We start from the raw sequence: 24,808 nt of genomic DNA on the forward strand, positions 1-24,808 counted from the left end.
GCCTGTATTTAAAAAACATCATACCTATATTTATTTATTCAATTCATATTATCGCGTTTTAATGCTTAAATAGAATTGGAACAGGAATGAGCGATTAAACAGTTTGAATATTTTAGTTACACCAAAATGAATGTGTATTGAGAATTTTTTTGTTAACTTGAAAAAGTAGATGTGGAAGATGCAAAGACGCACGCGTGAATATAGAGCAAACTTTCTGTCTCTTGAATAAAGATATTGTTTACAAGCATTAACGGAGCAAAACAAATGCTAGCATTCTATGCGAGTTCAATCAAGCAACGGGTTCCGTTGATGTTGTTGATGTTGATGATTCGGTGGTGGTAGTAGGAACCTGGTCATTCTCAAGCTGACTGTAGTTACCCTTCTCCTTGAAGAGTTGAATGTGATGGTGCTTGCAGTAGAGTTTTCCCTCGTGCGTGATGAAGTTGGAAGAGCTTATGGTGCAACCTCCATAGGTACATTTGAAGCAGCTCTTATGGTAGGGTGTGCCATTAACGGTTACCCTCTCAGTGGGATACACCGTCTTTTTGCAGCACACACATTTGTCCCTGGTTCCCAAGAAGACGTTTGCGATGCCCTTAGAGTTCTCACTTTCGATGATTGGTTTCTCTGGTTTCTGAACTTTGGGTGTTCCCTCGAAGCTTTTGTCCAAGCTTCCGGTTCGCTTGTAAAGTTGATCGTAATGAGGTCTGCAATATAGGACCCCCTCAAAAGAACAGTAGTTGCTGAGCTTAAGGGTGTTGCGGCAATGGTGGCATCTGAAGCAGGCTTTGTGGTAGACACGGCCATCAGCAGTTAGCTTGTCGACAAGGTAAACGGTTTTGTCACAAGCCATGCACTTTTGTGTGGTTCCTCCGAAGCTGGCCATGGCTTCTTTCTTTATTATATTATTATATCACCAAAGGGTGATGAGAGAAAGAATGAACAAGAGAGAAAGAGAGGAAAAGCTGCACTCTTTGTTGCAAGAATTTCCTTTGCTCCTTCTCCCTTAAGCTTCTTTCTCTTTCTTGCTGCTTCCGATGATGAAAAAATGGAGAGCACAGCAAGGGTTATAAAGAGACAAATTGTGGACACGAGTGAATTTCGGATCACCTTAACAACCACGAATATCAAGGAGTGGTTTTGATTTCAGTAATTAAATTGTGGTTCAGATGAACGGAGATTTGTATAGATTGTTCTACGTGTCCTACATTAATTAGGGTTTGTTGCAAACCCACAATTTTCTTGAATAAGTCTATTATGGTATTTATGGATACTCTAAATTTAGTTGAAGATGAATGCATAGGTATACATTATTTTAAATAGGAAAATGGTGAGTACCATTTCATTTTTCTTCACCTATCTACCACCTAAAAAATCTCATATATGTACTTTTTTTATTTAATTCTTTCTAAATTATTTTATTTTTAAAATATAAATATTTTTTTATTGGTGTTAAATTGTAAATTAAAAAATAAAGTGTCTATTTATCATTATTCTTTTAAATAAATGGTATCCATAAGTTTGTTCTTTTATATGAGAACCAAACAACAGGTTTACCAGCAGCAGAGTAATCCAAATATGAGAACGTTATTAAATTCAAATTCAGATGAAATCTTTTTTTTATGTTAATTAAAATAAACATTTAAAAAAATATTTATTAAATTAAATTTGAAAAAATATTTTTAAAAAATAAATCCAGTTAACATATATTAAATTATATTAATAAAATTTATTTAAATTTTTATTAAATTAAAATTAAAGTGAAATATATTTTATTTTTATGTTAATTTAAACAAATATTTAGAAAAATTATATAATTAAAATGTTTATTAAATTTTTAATTTAAAAAATACTTTAAATAAATATTAACCGAATTTTGTAATTTGGAAGACTGTTTAATCAAATTCCGATATCCACTGAGCTACTTAATACGATTTTGAATCCTGATAAATTTCTAAATCGAATTTCAAAATTTGGTAGAAATCTTAACAGAATTTTGAAATTTGGTGAAATTATTTATTCATCGAATTTTGAAATCTATTATTTTTTTTAACTGTATTCCAAAATGCATTTATTTTGGGATGAGTGGATGAGGGCCGAGTGTAATGATAGAGTTAATATATATGAAGAGAAAATTTTTACCGTACTAAAAAAAGTCAAAAGACTATTCTGACTTTCAAAAATAAAAGTGGAGGTACTGAAACTTTCCTTTGAGGAACAGGAAGAAGGCCCCACGAGTTGACCATAATGATCGGGCCTTCAAAATAACCTGCTAATGGAAAAATCAAAGTGAAGCCTTGTAACGTTCCTATTTTATTTATATCTATATTTATGAATTTATTACACAAACTATTTTAATATGTAAATTTCATATACAATTTAATAAATATTCAAATAATTAAAAAACTACTTCCTAAAATTGTTTTTTGTGGTGCGATATATATAGTTTCATTTACCTATATATATACATTTGACTCACAAAGGAGATCAGCGATATGATACTAATAAGTTTCTGATTAGATGATGATTAAAAAAATGTTATTAACGTATAATATTTTAAAAATAACTCGAAGTAACGTAGGGCATTTGGTCTGGTGGTTTGATTCTAGATGTGGGTGCGACTGGCTTTGAGTTCGATGCACTTTTTAATTCTTAAGTGTTTTTTGTTAAACTTTGTTTTTGAGGGAACTTTTTAAGCATTAAAGCTTGCTACGGAAAAATAATTTAATATGCGGTATAAAGTTTACTTAATTCTAAAAGTAGTAACTAACAATTTTAAGTAATTAAACCACACTAGGGGTCTGGGCATTTGGTCTAGTGGTATGATTCTCGCTTCGGGTGCGAGAGGTCCCGAGTTCGATTCTCGGAATGCCCCCACTTTTGATTACAGTTATGTACCACAACGAATTTGATTAATAAACCTTTATTACCTACACTAGTCGGCTTGAAATCATATACTTGTAAATTTCTTTTAAATTTTTTTGCTTATGTCCTTTCTTACAATTTTTAAAATTTATTAATAAATCTTATTTAGTAATCCAATGTGATGTACTTCTTATCTACCACCCACAAATTTGATTATAAATTATACAAATAAACCCTTATTACTTGAACTAGGTGACTGACTTGAAAAAAAAAAGGTGAAATTATATCTGCAACATAAGGGGAATAATGAACAAATGAGCTACAAACTGCATATTAAATTTTTGTACAATAAAAAAAAGTGGGGAACTACATATTTCCATTCGTACAATTTTTTTAAATTTAATAATAAATCTAATTTAGTAATCCAATGTGATGTACTTATGTACCACTACAAATTTGATTATAAGTTATACAAATCAACCCTTATTCCTTGCACTAGCTGGCTAACTTGAAAAAAAAATAGATGAAATCATATCTGCAACATAAGGGGAAATAATGAGCAAATGAGCTATAAACTACATATTAGATAAGTGTGGAGCTGCATATTACTTTTCGTTCATCTTTTTTAAATTTATTAATTGTCATAACCTCGGAAAAAATCCCGACAGGACAACAAACATAAAAAAACATTTTAAAATAAAAATTTAATAGAGGGAGTCGCCACCATAATTTTTGGGAAACTATAGAAAACCTACAAAATGGTTTGTGAAACCGAATCAAGACCGGGAGTCGGTTATGTGTAAGAAAGGTATTAGCACCCTATACATCCCTCCTAAGCCAGTTCCCTTTAATCAAGTGTGCAAAAATAATTTGATTTTAAAATATTTTTTTTCCAAAAAATCAAGAAAAACACACTAATATGAATGAAGAAAACATTTTTTTAAATTTTATTTCAGGGCTCGATAAGGTGTTTAACCTTGTTCCTACAAAAATGAGAAATTAGGGTTAAGTAATTCTCTATTAAAAACAAATTATTAAAAACTTCAATTTGATTAATATCCCTTTTTATCGTTATTATTTTTTATTTTAAATTTTAATGTATATGTATTATTTATCAAGTGAATCTGAGACTCAACATGATAAAGAAAAACATTTAATTATCAAGCAAGTCCGAGACTAAACATAATAATTAAACTTTATTTAAGAAAAAACATTTAATTATCAAGTAAGTCCGAGACTATACATGATAATTAAAACTTATATTTAAGAAAAGAAATTTAATTATCAAGCAAGTCCGAAACTAGACATGATAATTAAACTTTATTTAAGAAAAACATTTAGTGATCAAACAAATACGATAGTAGACATGATAATTAAAATTTATTTAAGAAAAACATTTAATTATCAAGCAAGTCTGAGATTAGACATGATAATCAAACTTTATTTAAGAAAAAATTTCAGAAAAATGAATTTATATATAAAAAACATAAAACCAAATGAAACATAAAGCATGGGTGTGATAGCTAAAACAGGGGTGCATGCAGCATAAATTTCTAATTTACAATCCGACGGAGTGTTAGCATTTACAATGAGTACAAAGGGTAAATGAACAGAGGTGCAATGTACAAGAATGGGTGCGCAAATAATGAATTGAGTTAACCTATATTGAAACATATGAAACTACTTCTCTGAAAAACATTCCTAGCCGATCCAAATTAAGTAACCTCACTTCATTTTAATCTAAATCTCTTTTCAACGAAATTATAAATGGAGTAATCAAAACAACCTAAGTTATGGACTTTTTTTAAGGTGAGATTTCAATTATGGGAAGTTAATTGCTGAACTCGATTTATGGTGTTGGTGGAGGTTAGTTTTTATCTCGTTTTTTGTTTTGCTAATTAAAACATTACATACTTCGGAAGATTTATTTAAATATTTTTTTCCTAACTGTGTTATTATTATTAATATTAAAATGTGTTAAGTTTACTAACTTTTTTTTAGAAGATTTATTTGAATATTTTTTTTCGTAACTGTCTTGTTATTATTAATATTAAAACGTGTTAAGTTTACTAACTTTCTTTTAGAAGATTTATTTGAATATTTTTTTCGTAACTGTGTTATTATTATTAATATTAAAATGTGTTAAGTTTACTAACTTTTTTTAGAATATTTGTTTGAATATTTTTTTTCGTAACTGTGTTATTATTATTAATATTAAAATGTGTTAAGTTTACTAACTGTTTTTTTTTTTCATAAGCCCATTCGAAACAAAAAAAAAATTGTAGAAACCAAACCCTGTGCCTTTTAATAATAGGACCAACCATGAGAAACTTAGATTTGTATCCGCGAGCTGATTTATATACTTCTTTTTTCTTATTTGTTAATTTAATTCATCAAAGTTTGAATTTGAATCTGGTTTAATTTTTATTATTAATAATTTAAAACATGTTGTTGTGGTACATTAAATTTGTAAATGTTATATTTGGATTAAATCTATTAAAACAACTTGTTTGACACAAAACACAAATATAATTAAAGAACATGATTATAACCATAGAATATTTCGTTACAAATATTAAAAAATACTATGAAACTAAAATGATAACATGATTTTTAATTAATGAACACAAACTTAAATATAAATTATTTGCATTAAGGTACATACCATTCTTTCTTTCTTGATTATAGCAGTGAGTAGTGATTATGGGTTGAGTTGAATAAGATTTAGATAAGTCAATTACTTAATTTATTAAACAAATATAAAGTATAATTGTGAAGTTTGTATCGTTCACTTTAAAGAATTTAGAGATAAAAATAAATGAATTTAAGAGTAAATTTTTTATAATTTGTAAATGGTTTAATTGATGTAATAAATTAAAAATGAAGTTTAATAGAAAAAAATATCAAATTGTTCTTAATTTAGAAAGCAATTTAAAATTATAATTAGATGACTTAGATTTATTTTATAAAAAAATATTAAAATAAAATATTTTAATAAAAGAAATTACTTTTTCAATTTTTTTATAACAATTTTTTGGTCAATTAATGTTACGTATCTTCACCTTTCAGTTCAAGAATCTATTCGTTCATGAGAAATAATTAAAAAATAAATGAATTTCTTTATTCTTTCGTTTTTTCCTCTCTCAAATGCATAGAAGTGAGCAAGTTTTATTGCTCTCTTTTTCCTGTGGAAAAAATACAAACGTTAAAGTAAACACAATTTCAAAATAGAGTAAGAAAAAAAGATGTAAACTCTAAAAGGAGTGCTAAATAATATGATTTTAATAAAATAATTTACTATAACATACATTAAATTAGTAATTACAATTCATAACAATTTTATTTATTATTAATCATATTCAAAGTTTATAATAAAAATATTTGTTATTATTTATCATTATATTTATGATGATATTTGTAAATGTAATATATCATTGATTGTTTAATAATCTTTTGCTAATCACTGCTAAATTTATAAATTTATTAGCATTATAATAGATTTATCATGTGTTACATAGGGGATGTATTTATTTTCTTAGAAATCTAGTATATGTGTTATTTTTAGAATCTAATGTTCATTTATTCGTAATATATATATATATATATATATATATATATATATATATATATATATATATATATATATATATATATATATATATTCTTTATTACTAAGAAAGAGATGCTAGAAAACACTTTTCTTAATATATTAAAAGTATATTACGTGTAATTATTTCAAATAATTTAGTTATCTTATTTTACGATATATTTTACCCCTTTAAATATGTTAATTAACATTGAGTTGGAAATTATGTTGAAAATTTAAGTCACAGTAAAACTAAAAAAGTTAAGAAACTTTGTTTGTATTATAAATTATGTTGGAAATTTAAATGTAAATTTAAATCACATAATTGAATAATTTATAAGAAGAAAAATTTATAAATTTATCGTCTTAAAATTTTAATTTTAAATTTGAGGTGATGTTATTTTTTATATTTATGGGATTAGATTTTAATTGTTGTTGAGTTTCTTCAACAAATTTATTTTTCAAAAAATCTATAAATGATATGGATTCCTAATTTTCATTTAGTGTTATGTCTTCGTAACAAATATTTCCGATAAACCAACCAAATTAAACATATAAGAATTAAAAAAAATTATAAAAAAATATCGTCCATATAAATAAGATTAAATCAAAACAAGAATAGACTTAAGACGCATAAAACAAAATAAAGTATTTCTGATACACATTTATATACACACCAACTTCTTTAACTTTCTCTACAGAATTTATTTTTCTATTGATGTACTCTACAATAAAAAAATCTTTTACCAAGCTTCTCCTTTTAATAAGGAAACCGAAAATAAGCCATCAAATGTTTGGTTGATCATTGGAGAGGTTCCAAGTTCATAATGTCCATTTTTTTAAGATTTGGAAGTTGGCAACCTTGACTTGGTAAATTAAATAATAATAAATGAAAGTGATCATTAACATGAAAATGTATGTAATACAAAAATGTTTTTTAAATCAACAAATGAACCAGAGACAATGTGAAATATATATACAACTAAAAATAAATGCCCATTATTCTCGAACAAGGGCATTTGGTTTAGTGGTATGATTCTCGCTTAGGGTGCGAGAGGTCCCGAGTTCAATTCTCGGAATGCCCCGTCGTGTTTCTTTTCTTTTGAAGTGTTTTTGTAAATTTGCATAAAATTAGGCTTTTGGTCTTTGTGATATGACTCTGGGAATGCCCTTCATTTTGATAATTTGGAAATTCAAAACTTTGTCTTGATTTGTTAATTAGCAATTAAGTACCAAGAAGCACAAGGTATTATTTCTAAATTAGCCTTTTGGAGCTTTGGAAGCTGACAAGCTTCACTTGTTTGTTTTGATAAATAAGAATTAGCATCAGAGGCTCCATGTGAATGAGGGTTGGGATCATTGATTGCTACATCAACAGTTTTAGCTGCAAAATTTTGAATACCAACTACCAAGTGAAAAAATTAATGCAATAAAATATTATGTTACAAGTCGTAGTTGATCTTAAAATATAAGATCAGAGGGGTAAATAAGTAAACTCTCTTTTATTCCTTCACAGTAACAGCAAATTATCTTGTCTTTTTGTACGCAATCCTAATACAGGATTGCACAAAATGTGACGTGCTCAGAAAACTATTAACATAGATTAATGTTAATTTTTTCTATCTCAATGTGGGCATTTGGTCTAGTGGTATGATTCTCGCTTTGGGTGCGAGAGGTCCCGAGTTCGATTCTCGGAATGCCCCATTTGTTATTCACATTAATTTATGTTTTTTGCTATGTTGGTGGAGTTTATGCAGAAGATCTGAAGCACCAAACTTGCCTCTATCATTGATAGATTTCAGTCGTCTGCACATATGGAGCAAACTTTTTGCTTAGACAATGCTCCAGTTTTGTCAGTATTATCGCCCAAAATTAGCGCGTGAATCCAATTTAGTGAAGGTTTGCTCAGTAGTCAAGAATTTCATCTCTTGAGAAAGGTAATTCGGAATAATCAGCAGCTTTAACAACATAACTGCAAGTTCCACCATAAAATTCTGATGTTAGGATACAGATAATCTAAAAGGAAATTATACATATTATGCCGGAAGAAAATGTGAAACTGAAAATTTGAGAAGCATGGAAACAACAAAGGTTAAATTTCTCTTTTGGCAATATTAGATTCGGTGAAGTCCAATTTCAATAAATCATATTATACCTCATCAATACTATTTTAGTACAAATCAGATGATCTCAAGAATCTTCTGCGTCGACCCTTCTTCTACTCCTCTATGGATTCTTCTTGGATTTGCTTGTCGTGTGAACTCCGAGGGTGAAGGTACTTACAGGCACGCTCAAGTCAAATAATGATTCGTATGAGGTGTATGTAGTAAAGTGAGAAAACATACCCCTTGTAGTCACTAGACCCTAATTTATACTGTTCACTTGACAAACCTGTTATTATTATCTGTGGGTCGTTCATATTCGAGGATCAACTTTTTCTTTTTTGACTAAGATTGCACTGCACGTATTAGTTCTTTCCTTATTGACTGAGATCGTTCGTCTGTACATTGTCAATGATCAACTCTTTCCTTATTTACTGAGATTACGTGCTTCTCGTCTGTACATCATCATTCTCACCTAACTAGTCACTATTGGGCCAAGATATACCCAGCCAGGCGGCGAGCCGAGATGCACCCGACCTCTACACCATGTTGGCCACTTTTCCTTTGCCTGCTGGGCTTGCGCACGCGTCTCCTTCCCTCTCCCCGGGACCGGGATATGACCGGCCTATTACCCATACACATATTATCCTAATAGTTTTCACTTTTTGCAGTGATGGTATAAATTCCTTCGATAATTTCAATGTGACATAGAACGGAATGATGTGTCACTCTCTTTTGTTTATTCTGAGTTGACATGCGATCTCTAATAGATTTTCGGATCGAAACATATATATTTTAAATATATGACTAAATATTATTGTTGATTTATAGTGATGTGATTTGAAAACAAATGACTCGATAAATTTTACAAATTTCATTAAGATAGACTTTTTAAATAACTATTTTGGTGTATTATAAGTGAACTTTAATGTTAGTTCAACGCTTTATATAATGAGATTTGTATATAATATAAATTTGCCTCACATCTCTATCAGATATATAATCTCTAACATAAATGTACTTAAATGATCATGCATGCATACCGAGATAAATCTAAGCGTCTTCTCTTTTAACTCCTTTAAAATGTAAAATAAAACACATCACATACAAGATGATACAAAATTACAAGAGCAAATGCATGCAAAATATTTTGATACCCTGACGAGAAAACACGTGACTTATAATTGTCTGTCTATGTAAGCAAATCTGGTTATTTTATGCGTGGGAGATTGTTGGAGTTTAAATATGAAAGTGAATTCTCACATTAAATAGAAATAAGGTGCTCAATATACAAGTGAGAATGAAAGACAAGTCTAATGCTTTAAGTTTTGGTCGAGTGTAGAAGGAAGCTAACTTGTTTTGTATTTCACTGTAGTTCAACTGGTGAAAATCTGTGTGCCCCACTGTCAGATTCATAGGAATATAATAAACTTTGCGTAAGGTTTCCAAAGTGGGCATTTGGTCTAGTGGTATGATTCTCGCTTAGGGTGCGAGAGGTCCCGAGTTCAATTCTCGGAATGCCCCTTATGTTTTTTGTTTGTGGTGCCTTTGTTTTTCTGTAACTTCATGCGGTGAAAAAGACAATGCTATTACTGATGTCATGTGGTGAAAACTTCAGAATCCAACCAAATCAATTTATTACTTTTCGGTATAACTACCTCATCAATTTATTATTTCTAAATCTTAACCTTTGACATATGAAAGCTGCCAAGCTTGACTTGTTAGTTTGTTTAATTATAAAATAGGCTGAATGTGAATGCCTTGAAAAGAATGGTGAGATGCATTAAGAGTTCTGATTGGAAATTTGTCCGTAATAAGAATCAACTTGCCACAAAAGTTTAATGACATTAAATGGCCAGCCATAATTGGTCTTAAATTATAAAACCAAAGGGGCATTGCAAAAACTAGTTACCTACCTATCTAGGTAAGCAAATATGGTCATTTATATGTAAACAATTTTAAGCAGGTTTAACTATAGATAATTTAAACTTGGCCCCATTTACTTCAATGTGGGCATTTGGTCTAGTGGTATGATTCTCGCTTTGGGTGCGAGAGGTCCCGAGTTCGATTCTCGGAATGCCCCTTTATTTTTTCATATGCCTTCAGTTCTTTGTTTTATGAGCCATTCAATGACTGTATCAATGTTGAGATCAAGAAGCAACAAAATTCTCTTTTGGTGATGGATTTCAGCTACCTGAACTTGTTAAACAGTTCCATAGGTACAACTAAAGCTTCAACTTGATGCAAGTTAGAGTGCCAACAATTTTTACTGATGTCATGTGGTAGAAGTCAGATATACAAGTTAGAGGCAAAGTTTCAACTTCATAATACATCTTAAAAGTTTTCGCAAATCAATTTAGTAGTATCTATAAAATTGGCACAACAAGGCTTTTCTGTGTAGTGAATGTAATACATCTACAGTTTTAGCTAAAAGATTTTGAGTACCAAGTGACAATTTGCCACAGAAAATGTAGTAGAATATGGTGTTGCAAGTCATAGTTGGTCTAAATATAACAAAACAGAAGGTAAATATGCAACATTTTAACTCTACAATTTTACTATGAAGCAATACAATCAACTATGTTATTTCAAAGTAAATGATGAAGGAGGTTGTGGATTGTCCATGGTGCCTAGTACTAAGACGTATCACACATCAAAACAAATAGATGAAATCATATTACACACATTGCAAGACAAATCAAATGTCGATCAAATCACTCGGATGTTACTCAGACGTAAATTTTAACACATAATTAGATCAAATCACATGTCTGTACTTAAGCTTCTGTCTAATTACTTCTTTTTACATGCCAATCTACAACAGTATCAGTTGATGAAGTTTCAACAGAAGATCATGAAGCACCAAACTTTACTGTCATTGATAGATTTCAGCCCCCTGCACATATAAAACAAACTTTTAACAAATATTATCACCTACAATTATCTTATACAGCATTGTAATTTCTACTTTACTATAATGAAAATGTTTAGGCAAACTTTTGACTTTGTCACCATCATAGGTATTATTTATTTTGATATACTACTTTATAATTTTCACTTTGATAGAAGTTAACAAATATAATTATAATTATATTACAGTCCAGATTCTTTATTGATTTTTTTTTTTTGTGCTGTCGAACATTAAAAATACACTGTGTTAATATTTTAAATATTTTTTAATATATTTTAAATATCAAAATTAATGATAATCAATGTATGGAAACACAATAAAGAAACAACACAACAAAATACAACAGAGAATCCACATTCATTATGTTAACATGCTAGATACTCTTTATTAGTTCATAAAAGATATTAATACTATTATATATTTATTAATTTATTACTGATAGCATTATAATAAGTTAAAAACAAAATATTGTAGTAAATATATTTATTAATATATATATATATATATATATATATTAGTTTTGGTCCTAAAATACTAATATTTGAGGTAAAAAAAGATTTATATGTAGACAAAATAAATTATATGTCATAAAAGATTTATATGTAGACAAAATAAATTATATGTCATAAAAAATGAACTGCTTCAGTTTATTTATAAGGAATAAGTACACAAACTTTCTTTTTCTTTTGTCTTATTATTTTCTTGCGGATATTTTTAAATAAAAAACTTCTATTGAAAAAGCGATTAGGTTAGGTCATATTACGAGAATAAAAATGAATAGAGGGTTGAGTAAGATGATTGGAGCTTAGGGTGCGAGAGGTTCCGGTTCTTCCGCCGCACTTTTCGTTCTTTGACGATTTGGAAGCTGACAGGCTTGACTTCACTTGGTAAATGGTATAGTCAAATACCAACTCACAAACACCAGGTTTCATTTCTAATTTTACCCTTTTCAATTTCTGGACGTTAAAGAACTTTACTTGTTAATTCGATTACTTAATTAACAATAAGCATCAGAGAGGTTGCATGTGATTGTGCTGCGATGAAAGGATTCATTCTTTAACTGCTTGCCACAGAATATGTAATACAATAATTTGTTGTAAGTCGTAGTTGATAATTATAATATAAAACCAGAGACAATGGCACAGGTCCATTATAAAGAAAAGCAGGTAAAGAATCTAGATTAGGAGAGGTCCTCACACATTTAATGCTCAATAGTTCCATGACTTGAACTCCATTGTCTCCAAAACAGGGTATCTATACGGAGAAAGTTTATACATTAAACCAGAGTGGTAAATTAGTAAACTCACTTTGATACCTTGATGTGAAAAAAACTGGTTTGCTTGACTTACAATTGCCTATTCAGGTAGTATTGAAGAGAATGTGGCATGCGTATGCAATTCTAAAGTAAAACTCAGAGATTTGACTTTGCCCAAATTCTCTCAATGTGGGCATTTGGTCTAGTGGTATGATTCTCGCTTAGGGTGCGAGAGGTCCCGAGTTCAATTCTCGGAATGCCCCGTTTTTTTGTCTTTACCTTAATTGTCTTGATGTGTTTTTCTCATCGAGAAGGCTCAAGGAAAGCCCTGCATTCTCAGACAGAATAGAATACTTGTAGTTGCATTTTTTTTTTCGTAGAGAACCAGGTGAAGATGCAAATCACAATCTAAGCAATCAGTTCTGTTTGTACTTTGTTTGACTATTGATATGTCTTTTAACAGTTAAGCTTCAAGACACCTAGATTGTATGATTTACCTATCTCCCCACATGTTAGCAAGCATCTGTTTTAATGCTTAGATTGTGGTATCTGGTCTTAACTCTAAGTATGCGCCTTGTGAACTATATATTCTACAAGCAATTAAAATATTGCTTAATCAACTGAATAAGGAAGGAGGTTGTGAGTTGTTGTTGATCATGTAGACACCCTTAAATATCAAATTCTTACAAACAAATGTATCGACACAATTATATCTTTAAATCCTTTTGCACATGTAATTAGCAAGTATCTTATTTTGTATTTTACAAACACTCGGTGGAATATGTGATTAACCTTCATATCAAAACATGCGGTGTTGAATTTCAGACCACTGCACTTAGAAACAATATTAGAATTGTGAGGTAAAAATAATGTTTCAACTTGTGTAAGAAAAACAATACTACCAACTTACTGATTTCATGTGTTAAAAGTCAAATTTACAAGTCATAGAGGCAAAGTTTTTAACTTCATAGTATAGCAAACCTTGAAAAAATTTAGCAAAGCAATTAATTACCTTTTGATATAATTGGCAAACAACAGATTTTGCATGGTGAGGCTTTTGGTCTTGTCATCTGATTCTCACTTAGGGTGAGTTCCCAAGTAACTCGAGTTTGTTAATCCTTATCTTACATACCAACTAGCAATTATTTCTTAATTTTAAGCCTTTGAAGTCTAGAAACTGACAAGCTTTACTTGTTATGTGGTATACTTATAAAACAATAAGCATCAGGAGCTGAACGAGAATGTATTGGAAGAATGATTAGTAGTTTTAACTGGAAGTTTTGCAGTAATGAGTGACAACTTGCTACCGTAAATGTAATTAAATTATATGGCAATTCATTGGAAGTCTTTAAATATTTAAAACCAGAGTGGTAAGCCAACCTTCTTTCATGTATTGACTTGGAAAAACAAGTTATCTTGACCGAAATCTAATTAGCCGTCCAGGTAGCCAAATCTTAGAATTTGTATGCAATTTTACTGTAGAACTGAAAACCATGAAGGAAAAAAATAATAATTTAGCCCACGTTTTTCAATGTGGGCATTTGGTCTAGTGGTATGATTCTCGCTTTGGGTGCGAGAGGTCCCGAGTTCGATTCTCGGAATGCCCCTGTTTTTATTCATTTTTCTTTTGTGCCTGTTTTATTCTAAAGTATATTTTTATTGTCCATGATGCCTAACAAATGTATAAGCCAATCAACAATTGTACCTATGTTTTAGGAGTTCTTTTTATTAAATCAAGAAGCAAGAAACTTCTCCAAACCAATGGATTTCAGCCCCCTTAAATTGTGAAATGATAAAACATTAATTTGTGTTGTTTTTTTTAAGGGATTTAGAAGTGATGGTGAGTAAATTTAGAAGTAATTTTTGTGAAAGTTTTGGGAAAGATTTGATTGATGGGATAAATTAAAAAATATGTTTTAGTAGAAGTAATAATGAAATTACCATTTAGCCCTTAGTTTAATTAGTGTCCGATCCACCACCCCGTAACCGATCCACCACACAATGTATCCGATCCACCATACTCGTATCCGATCCAGCCAAAGGAACGAATCCAAGACCAGCGGATCCGATCCAACACAAATGGGATCGAATCCACGAGTAGCGTATCCGATCTAGCACAAATGGGATCGGATTTGTGTTTGCAGCGAGACTTCTCATGGTTGCAGCTCCTCATGGTTGCAACGAGAGTGTGTTTGCAACGAAGAGGTGGTAAATGGGTAAATATTTAATACCGCAAGCCAATCCTACCAAATCTTCGCATTATGTCCGTGATTACAAATTCCAGAGATTCCTGATATCCTCGCTATGCCATCTGCACAAATACTCTTAAAAGAACATCACATGAGCTCTCATTTCTTTCCTCGCAAATATACTCTCTTTAAAGCAAACACAACATAAAAGTACAAGTAATGTTTCAACTCTTGAAAAAGAGAATGCTATCATTTTAGTGATGTAATGCAGTAAAAGTCAGATGTAGAAGTTAGAAACAAAGTTTTAACACCAGAATCTACCCTAAACTAATTTCATCAAATTGATTGATTAATTTTTTATAATTTCCAAACAATAGGCATTAGGGTTTATTTCTAAATTTTATCGTTTTGAAGCTTTGGAAGTTGACAAGCTTATCTTGATAGTTTGTTTGTTTAAATAATAACAGACATGATTGCCTTCGGATGAATAAAATGATACGAAAACAGTTTCAGCTTGGATTTTTCTGTACCATGTAACAGCTTGGCACAGAAAATGGGATAGAATAATGTGTCTGAAGTCATTGTTGACCAATATGAAACCACAGGAGTAAATTTGCAAACTCTCTTTGATATCTAAGTTAGAAAAATGAGTTACCGTTACTGTTATTAGTGCTCTATCCAGGAAAACGTATCTGCTCATTATTAAGCAATTTTACAATAACACTACTCATCAACTACTTTAATAGAAAGTTAGAGAAAGCGCTAAGTTGGACATTAATATTTCAATAAGGGCATTTGGTCTAGTGGTATGATTCTCGCTTTGGGTGCGAGAGGTCCCGAGTTCGATTCTCGGAATGCCCCTTGATTTTCTGAATTTATTTGTCTTTGTATTATATTTTTATGTTTGTCCTAGACTTGGAATGATATGTACATGTACTGCACTCTCAGCGCCCCTTTTTTCATATTTATTTGTGCTGTATTATTCCCATGTGTGAGTTTGCCATTATTTTTAGTGTGTTCTTTACATTTTTACTTGGCACAAAGACATGCACTACATTCACCCTGTTTGCCGAAGCAATACTTGCAGTGCAGTTTTTTCCACCACAAGAACTGGAGATAGCAACTAATCTTATCAATGTGGCAGAATTAGCCTTTAGAGTTCACCAGCTACACAGATTCCCAAGAGGCACGCAGAAGTTACTTTGATTTTTGTATCTGTCCCATGGTTTGCAGGCATCTATTACAACACTGAGATAGCGGTATGCATTCTTATATTCGTTTCAAAAGCATTTGAACTCAGCATTGTACAATGAAGTGATTACTAAATCAACTAAATTATTTCAAAATCTATAAGGAAGGAGATTGTGAATTGTTGTGTTGTCCATGATGCCTGTCACAGGAATATACCAATTTTGAAAAAGTGAATGAGTTCAAATTGCATAATTATTTATTCTAGTCCATTCGACATCAAACATTATCAAATATCTTATTTTATAATATTCAACACTCGGATGTTATATGTGATAAGCTGCATGTGAAATCATGTGCCGTTTTCAGCTGTTGTATAAGCCAGTCAGCAAAGGAAAAGAAAAACTGTTATGATGCTGAAAGAACTTTCAGTCTACATGATTCAGTCTCTAATGCTATTTAGAAACAGATACATATAGAAAAACATAATCTACCTTAAAATAATTTGACCATTTTGGTTTATTAGTTATTGTATAATCAGCAAACAACAAGCTTCAGGATTGATTTCTTGATAATTGTGCATTGCACACAATGCATGAATGAATGTATGTGCACAATGATTTATTCAAATCCATTGCACATATAATTGGCACGCATTTTATTTTTCACTTTACAGCACTAAGATGACATATGTACCTACATAGCCAATCATGTGGTGTTGGATTTGGTGTAAGCCAGTCGGTAAAGGAAAAAGAAAATTAGTATGTCACCGACATAACTTACTTCCTTGTGCTTGGTATAAATAAAGTCTGTAATGCAACATAAACTGATATATATTGCGAAACTTCAGTTCTTTTGTTTCAAAAGTTTTATAAGCTGATTAACTACTGTATCAATGTAGGCTAACATTTTACAGGAAATCTTGAAGCAACAAAATTCTCTATCATTAGTTGATTTCATACCACCGTACTTACAAACAGTATTAGTATTAAGGATTAAATTGATGTTTCAAGTTGTGGTTAAAAAAGACAATCTCACCAACTTACTGGTGTATGGTGGTAATAGCTAATGCACAGTTCTTCAGTACCAAGTGACAATTTAACACCCAAAATGTAGTAGAACGTTGTGTTGCAAGTCATAGTTGGTCTAAAAATAAAAAACAGGTGGGTAAATATGCAAAGTCTTTTTGATAGCTTGACTAGAAATGCAAGATACCTTGATTGAAAAAAGCGCTTATCCAGGAAATCAAATCTGCTCATCTGTATGTAATCTTAATATACATAGATTCTACTTAACCCTCTTCACTACAGTGTATACCTTTGGTCTACTGATACTATTCTCGTTTTAGCCTCAAGAGATCCCAAGCTCAATTTTTGGAACGCCCCTATTTTTTATTTTATTTTTTATATTTATCTGTGTCTGTTTTGTTTTTGAATAGGCACAAAGGCATGGACTCTATTATCAGTCAGAAAAGAGTTGCTCCAATGGCGTTTCTTCCACAAAAAAGGACAGAAGATGTGAATTAGCTTGCCATGTATGAGACAAAGCAGTTGCTTTGTTTTCTGCATCTGTCGACAAGTTTTGAAGCATCATCAGTCACAGCTCCGAGGGTGTGGCATGTGATCATAAGGATAAGTGCGACATTATAACTACACAAGTTTACTTTGAAGCAATACAATCAACTATGTTATTTCAAAGTAAATGAGGTAGGAGGTTGTGGATTGTCAATGATGCCTAGTACTCAGAGGTATCAATCATCAAAACAAATGGATTAAAACACGTTACACACATTGCCAGACAGATCACATATTGATCAAATCACTCAGATGTTACTCAGACGTAAATTAGATCAAATCACTCAGATGTTACTTGGATTTTAACATACATTAGATCAAATCACATGTTTGTACTACAATTCATTGGGCATAACTTAAGCTTCTGCTTAATTACTTTTTTCAAAGCAATTTACAACAGTATCAATGTTGATGGAGTTTCCACAGGAGATCATGAAGCACCAAACTTCACTGTCATTGATAGATTTCAACTCCCTGCACATATAAAACTGACTTTTAACAAATTATCACATATAGTTATCTTACCCAGCATTATAATTTCTACTTTGCTATAATGGAAATGTTTAAGCAAACTTGATTTTGCTACAATCATATCTATCTATAGGTATTATTTATATTGATATGCTACTTTAGAATTTTCATTATGGTAGAAGTTAATAAATATAATTATACCATTATATTAACATGCTAGATGCTCTTTATTAGTTCATAGAAGGATATTAAAATACTATTACTAAATACTAAATAATTGTAGTAAATGTAATATTAAATGAACTTAGTAAATATGTTATTGTATGATAGCATAATAATAATATAACAACAAATATTGTAGTAAATATATTTATATTTGAGGTATACGAAAGCATTTAAATCCACAATATTTATATTTTATCAATTATACTTATTAACAATATATGCACTTATTAATATTTAAGGATAAAAGTAAATTATATAATTTGCAATCATATAAATTGTATAATTTATAATAAATTAAAAATAATATAAATTATACTACTAGTACATATAATTTAGTGTAACAAATTATAAGTCATAAAATTGAAGTGCTGTAGTTTATTTATAAGCTATAAGTATACAAACTTTCTTTTCTCTTATTATTTTTTGCGGATATGTTCATATGTTTAAATAAAAAGCTTACCATTGAGAAGCGACTAGGTTAGGTCAGTCTAGGAGAAGAAAAGTGAATAGGAAAGAAGTGTTGAGTAAGATGGTTGGAGCTTAGGGTGCGAGAGGTTCCAGTTCCTCCGCCGCACTTTTCGTGTTTTGACGATTTGGAAGCTAACAAGCTTGACTGTAAATGGTATAGTCAAATACCTACCCACAAGCACCAGGTTTGATTTCTAATTTTACTCTTTTCGACTTCTGGAAGTTTTTACTTGTTAATCCGATTAGTTAAATAATAATAATCATCAGAAGTTGCATGTGATTGTGCTGCGATGAATGAATTCATTCTTTAACTGTTTGCCACATAAAATGTAATACAATAATTTGTTGTGAGTCGTAGTTGATAATTAAAATATAAAACCAGAGACAATGGTACAGTTCCGGTTATAAAGAAAAGCAGGTAAAGAATCTAAATTAGGAGAGGTCCTCACACATTTAATGCTCAATATGCTTGAATCGAACTCCGTTGTCTCAAAAAAACAGAGTATCTGTACGGAGAAAGTTGATACATTAAACGAGAGTGGTAAATTAGTAAACTTACTTTGATTGCTTGATTAGTAAAACAGGTCGCCTTGACTAAGAATTGCCTATCCAGGTAACATAGAAGTGAAGAGAACGCGGCATGCATATACATTTCTAAAATAAAACTTACATAGATTTGGCTTTGCCCTAAGTCTCCCAATTAGGGCATTTGGTCTAGTGGTATGATTCTCGCTTAGGGTGCGAGAGGTCCTGAGTTCAATTCTCGGAATGCCCCATTTTTTATCTTTACCTGAATTGTCTTGATTTGTTTTTGTCATTGAGTAGGCACAAGAAAAACTCTGATTACTCAGACACGATAGAATACTTGCAGTTCCATTTCTTTCTTAAAGAACAGGTGAAGATGCAAATCACAATCTAAGCAATCAGTTCTGTTTGTATTTTGCTTGACTGTTGATATGTCTTTTAACAGTTAAGCTTAAAGACACTTAGCATGTTATGATTTACCTATCACCCCACATGTTAGCAAGTATCAGTTTTAATGCTTAGATTGTGGTATCTGATCTTAACTGTAAGTGTATGCGCCTTTTGAACTATATTCTACAATTGAAATATTGCTTAATCAACTATATTATTTAAAATTGAATAACTAAATAAAGAAGGAGGTTCTGAGTTGTTGTTGATGGTACATGACACCCTTAAATACATAATTCTTATAAACAAATATCTTTAAATCCGTTGCACATGTAATTAGCTAGTGTCTTATTTTGTACTTTACAAACACTCGGTGGAATATGTGATTAACCTTCATATCAAAACATGGGGTGTTGAATTTCAGACTACTGCACTTAGAAACAATATTAGAATTGTGAAGTAAAAATAATGAGTGACTACTTGCTATTGTAAATGTAATTAAATTATATGGCAATTCATTGGAAGTTTTTAAAAACAGAGTGCTAAACTAACTTTTTTCATATATTGACTTGGAAACAAGTTATCTTGACTGATAATTACCCGTCCGGGTAGTGAAATCTTACAATTTGTATGCAATCTTACTGTAGAACTGATGACCATGGATGATTAAAACATAATTTAGCCCTACATCTTTCAATGTGGGCATTTGGTCTAGTGGTATGATTCTCGCTTTGGGTGCGAGAGGTCCCGAGTTCGATTCTCGGAATGCCCCTTTTTTTCATGTTTATTTGTGCCTGTTTTATTCTCAAGTATGTGTTTGTGGTTTTCTTATAGGCGCATGCATTTCTTATCGGCTAGTCATAAAGCAGGCACTTCATTCTCTGCATGTCAGTGAGAAAAGAATACTTGCAGTTGTGTTTCTTCCATTAAATACCCGAAGATGATGTGAGTCAATCTTAACAATCTGGCTGATAATAGCATTTACAGTTAACCACAAAGACTGCTTGCCATGCCATGAGACACTTAGCATTGATTGACATCTATATCTCTCTGTTAGTTTGCAGGTATCAGTTAAAACTGACATTAGTATGTGATCTTGTGTTATAATTTGAACTTTGCATTCTACAATGAAGTAATATTGTTGAATCAACTATATTATTTTAAATTGAATTGTAAAGGACATCATGAATTATTAGCTTGTCCATGATGCCTAGCATAGCACTAAAAAAATATCAATTTCGAAAAACTGTATTAGCACAACTTGCACAATTATTTATTCTTGTCAGTTACACATGCAGCACTACCAAGTATCTTATTTTATATATTCAACACAGATGCGGTGTGTGATAACCTGCATATCAAATCACATGTTGTTTGATATTATGTAATCCGTAATCCACTTTGAAATAGAAAAAAACTAGTATGACACATTATTAAATTCCTTCAATCAGCTTGAATCAGTCTCCAATTCAACATGCAAACAGGTACTTGTGGCAAACTTCAATTTTTTATTTAAAATGTTGTATAAGCCAATCAACAATTGTACCTATGTTTTTGGAGTGCTTTTATTATTTCAAAGCAATAAACTTCTCCAAACCAATGGATTTCAGCCCCCTTAAATTGTGAAATGAGAAAACATTAAGAGCACAAGTAATGTTTCAACTCTTGAAAAAGAGAATGCTATATCATTTTTTAGTGATGTAATGCAGTAAAAGTCAGATATAGAAGGTAGAAACAAAGTTTTAACACCAGAATCTACCCTAAGCTAATTTCATCAAATTGATTGATTAGGTTTTTATAATTTCCAAACAATAGGTATTAGTGTTTATTTCTAATTTTTATCGTTTTGAAGCCTTGGAAGTTGGCAAGCTTATCTTGATAGTTTGTTTGTTTTAACAGATACGATTGCCTTGGGATGAATAAACTGTCTGAAGTCATTGTTGACCAGTATGAAACTAGAGGGGTAAATTTGCAAACTCTCTTTGATATCTTAATTAGAAAAATGAGTTACGTTTACTATTAATTCTCTATCCAGGAAAACGTATCTGCTCATTATTAAGCAATTTTACAATAACTCTAGTCATCAACTACTTTAATAGAAAATTAAGAATAGAGCTGACTTGGGCATCACTTCTCTAGCAAGGGCATTTGGTCTAGTGGTATGATTCTCGCTTTGGGTGCGAGAGGTCCCGAGTTCGATTCTCGGAATGCCCCTTGTTTTTTCAAACTTATTTGTCCCTGTCCTAGGCTTGGAATGACATGTACTGCAGTCTGAGCCCCCTTTTTTCATATTTGTCTGTGCTGTATTATTCCCATGTGTGAGTTTGCCATTCGTTTTGAGTGTGTTCTTTACATTTACTAGGCACAAAGACATGCACTACATTCCACCCTATTTGCCAGAAGCAATACTTGCAGTGCAGTTTCTTCCACCACAAGAACTGGAGATGTGAACTTGTCTTATGAATCTGGCAGAATTAGCCTTTACAGTTGACCACCTACACAGATTCCCAAGTGGCACGCAGAAGTTACTTTGATTTTTGTATCTGTCCCATGGTAAGCATCTATTACAACACTGAGATAGTGGTATGTATTCTTATATTCGTTTCAAAAACATTTGAATTCAGCATTGTACAATGAAGTGATTACTAAATCAACCAAATTGTTTCTAAATCTATAAGGAAGGAGATTGTGGATTGTTGTGTTGTCCATGATGCCTATCACCGGAATATACCAATTTTGAAAAAGTGAAGGAGTTCAAATTGCATAATTATTCATTCTGGTCCATTCGACATGAAACATTATCAAATATCTTATTTTATAATATTCAAGACTCAGATGATATATGTGATAACCTACATATGAAATCATATGCCGTTTTCAGCTGTTGTATAAGCCAGACAGCAAAGGAAAAGAAAAACTGTTATGATGCTGAAAGAACTTCAGTCTACATGATTCAGTCTCTTATGCAATGTAGAAACAGATACATATAGAAAAACAGAATCTACCTTAAAATAATTTGTCCATTTTGGTTTATTAGTTATTGTATAATTACCAAACAACAAGCTTCAGGATTGATTTCTTGATATTTTCCACTGCACAATGCTTGAACAAATGTAGCTGCACAATGATGTATTCAAATCCATTTCAATATAATTGGCACGCATCTTATTTTTCACTTTACAGCACTAAGATGGCGTATGTGATTCATAGCCAATCATCTGGTGTTGGATTTGGTGAAAGCCAGTCGGTAAAGGAAAAAGAAAACTAGTATGACACCGACATAACTTACTTCCTTGTGCTTGGAATATAGTCTGTAATGCAACATAAAACTGATATATGTATGATGCGAAATTTCAGTTCTTTTGTTTCAAAAGTTTTATAAGCTGATCAACTACTGTATCAATGTAGGCTAACATTTTACATGAAATCATGAAGCAACAAAATTCTCTATCATTAGTTGGTATCCTACCACCGTACTTACAAACTTATTAGTATTAAGGATCAAATTGGTGTTTCAAGTTGTGGTTAAAATAGACAATCTTACCAACTTACTGGTTTCTGGTGGTAACATATGAAACAAACTTTTAACAAATTAGCACGTACAATTATCTTACACAGCACTTCTGCTTAACTATGATGGAAATGTTTAAGCAAAACTTTTGATTTTGTCACCGTCATACCTATCTATCAGTATTATTTATATTAATATACTATCTATGGTTTTTACTTTGGAAGTTGTGAAAATGGGTTGGAACCTGCGAGCCAATCCAGTCCACCACGGGTTCTGGTGTTGGGTTGAAGTTTTTTTATAAATTTTAATGCAAATTGATTTTTGATCCGACTCACTTAGAACCTGGCTCATCCGGGTTGAACCCTTGGTGAGTCGGGTTGACTCATTAACCTGCAAATAAAGGATTACGTTTTGTTAAATTGAACTTTACATTTAGGTTATGTTAGTTTGTTTTTTTAACCAACACATAGATAATTTGATATTTTTGTAATTTTAGTTTGTATTTGGATTGTATCGAAGTTTATTTAGATTTTAATTATAATTTAGTTTTGGCTGAAAAAAAATTTAAATACACTGTTATATTAACAATGTTTATATTTTATTTATTTACTCCATTTATGAATATCAGCAATGTGTGTGTGAGAATATATGAATTTAGTAATACTTTAAGGATGCTAGTAAAATAAATAATTCGCAATAATATAAATTGTATAATTTATAATAAATTAAAATAATACAAATTATACTACTATTTAGATATACTTTAATGTAATAAATTATATATCACAAAAATTGATCTGTTGTAGTTTCTATATAAGTTATACACATTTATTTATTTAATAGTAATACAAACTGTTATAACTAAAATATAAATTTGATTGAATAATATACCATTTGAAATTATCTAATAAAGATAATATAGTATTTTTAGTTGAACAATATTTTTAAAATAAATCTTGTATGAGCGTATTTTGAAATATTTTAAGCTATTGTTTAAAGATAATTTTAAAATTTTAATAAGTTATTCATATGTCAGCTAAAACTGTGAACAAAATCAGCTAAATATTTCAAAATTTTGATATTTCAAATTTCTTTGGTCAGCTAAAACAAAATCAATAAGTTGTTCATTGATCAGCTAAAACGAAATCAAGAATTTGTTTACTGTGCAGCTAAAATAAATCAAACTCTAAATTATCACACAATTATAGACAAACATTGAATTTAAAAAAAAGGAGAAACATGTGTGATGTTAATACTCAAAGATGATACCATAGAAAGTGGAGCAAAAGAGCCAAAGGAAAGAGTGAAAACGAAAATGTTTATCCTCAGAATTTGAAAGATCGTCAATGAATAAATGACACAAAGTTTAGAGCTAAGAAGACGAGTAATTGGTTAAAATAAAATAAAATCAGTTTTGGCAAGGAAATTTACAAAATGGACTTAGAGAGCTTTTTTTCCGCCTTTATTTAAGACTTGAGGGTTGTGTATCGTCCCAATGTGTCAACTTTTTATCAACCGGAAAATTTGAAAATATAATAAAGTCTGTAGGTA

General features: G+C 30.7%; 2 long non-coding RNA genes, 11 other non-coding genes and 1 pseudogene across 17 annotated transcripts; 13 read left to right on the forward strand and 1 right to left on the reverse strand.

Annotated features, from left to right (window-relative positions):
- Nucleotides 1–201: 201 nt before the first annotated feature.
- LOC114190879 (LIM domain-containing protein WLIM1 pseudogene) lies at nt 202–1,051 on the reverse strand (annotated as a pseudogene).
- Nucleotides 1,052–2,803: 1,752 nt separating this feature from the next.
- TRNAP-CGG (transfer RNA proline (anticodon CGG)) lies at nt 2,804–2,875 on the forward strand. The gene has a single exon. It is a non-coding gene; the product is annotated as a tRNA-Pro (tRNA).
- Nucleotides 2,876–7,464: 4,589 nt separating this feature from the next.
- On the forward strand, nt 7,465–7,536 carry TRNAP-AGG (transfer RNA proline (anticodon AGG)). The gene has a single exon. It is a non-coding gene; the product is annotated as a tRNA-Pro (tRNA).
- A 546-nt stretch (nt 7,537–8,082) lies between these two features.
- Nucleotides 8,083–8,154, forward strand: TRNAP-UGG (transfer RNA proline (anticodon UGG)). Its single transcript has one exon. It is a non-coding gene; the product is annotated as a tRNA-Pro (tRNA).
- A 1,851-nt stretch (nt 8,155–10,005) lies between these two features.
- On the forward strand, nt 10,006–10,077 carry TRNAP-AGG (transfer RNA proline (anticodon AGG)). The gene has a single exon. It is a non-coding gene; the product is annotated as a tRNA-Pro (tRNA).
- A 487-nt stretch (nt 10,078–10,564) lies between these two features.
- TRNAP-UGG (transfer RNA proline (anticodon UGG)) lies at nt 10,565–10,636 on the forward strand. Its single transcript has one exon. It is a non-coding gene; the product is annotated as a tRNA-Pro (tRNA).
- A 1,546-nt stretch (nt 10,637–12,182) lies between these two features.
- LOC114190362 (uncharacterized) lies at nt 12,183–18,095 on the forward strand. The gene is made up of 2 exons (XR_014996602.1): nt 12,183–16,167; nt 17,535–18,095. It is a non-coding gene; the product is annotated as an uncharacterized LOC114190362 (long non-coding RNA).
- Nucleotides 12,911–12,982, forward strand: TRNAP-AGG (transfer RNA proline (anticodon AGG)). Its single transcript has one exon. It is a non-coding gene; the product is annotated as a tRNA-Pro (tRNA).
- Nucleotides 14,255–14,326, forward strand: TRNAP-UGG (transfer RNA proline (anticodon UGG)). The gene has a single exon. It is a non-coding gene; the product is annotated as a tRNA-Pro (tRNA).
- On the forward strand, nt 15,698–15,769 carry TRNAP-UGG (transfer RNA proline (anticodon UGG)). Its single transcript has one exon. It is a non-coding gene; the product is annotated as a tRNA-Pro (tRNA).
- Nucleotides 18,096–18,797: 702 nt separating the features above from the next.
- LOC114190360 (uncharacterized) lies at nt 18,798–23,149 on the forward strand. Of its 5 annotated transcripts, none has more exons than XR_014996645.1 (5): nt 18,798–19,019; nt 20,581–20,691; nt 21,646–21,709; nt 22,109–22,299; nt 22,930–23,149. It is a non-coding gene; the product is annotated as an uncharacterized LOC114190360 (long non-coding RNA). The 5 variants fall into 5 exon arrangements; XR_014996643.1 differs by lacking the exon at nt 22,930–23,149 and adding an exon at nt 22,628–22,922; XR_014996644.1 differs by lacking the exon at nt 22,930–23,149 and adding an exon at nt 22,425–22,621.
- Nucleotides 19,538–19,609, forward strand: TRNAP-AGG (transfer RNA proline (anticodon AGG)). Its single transcript has one exon. It is a non-coding gene; the product is annotated as a tRNA-Pro (tRNA).
- Nucleotides 20,447–20,518, forward strand: TRNAP-UGG (transfer RNA proline (anticodon UGG)). Its single transcript has one exon. It is a non-coding gene; the product is annotated as a tRNA-Pro (tRNA).
- On the forward strand, nt 21,889–21,960 carry TRNAP-UGG (transfer RNA proline (anticodon UGG)). Its single transcript has one exon. It is a non-coding gene; the product is annotated as a tRNA-Pro (tRNA).
- Nucleotides 23,150–24,808: the final 1,659 nt, after the last annotated feature.

This window comes from Vigna unguiculata, chromosome 7 (genome assembly GCF_037176805.1).
Source record: "Vigna unguiculata cultivar grain cowpea cultivar isolate G323 ecotype 2 chromosome 7, ASM3717680v1, whole genome shotgun sequence".
Taxonomy (NCBI): Eukaryota; Viridiplantae; Streptophyta; class Magnoliopsida; order Fabales; family Fabaceae; genus Vigna; species Vigna unguiculata.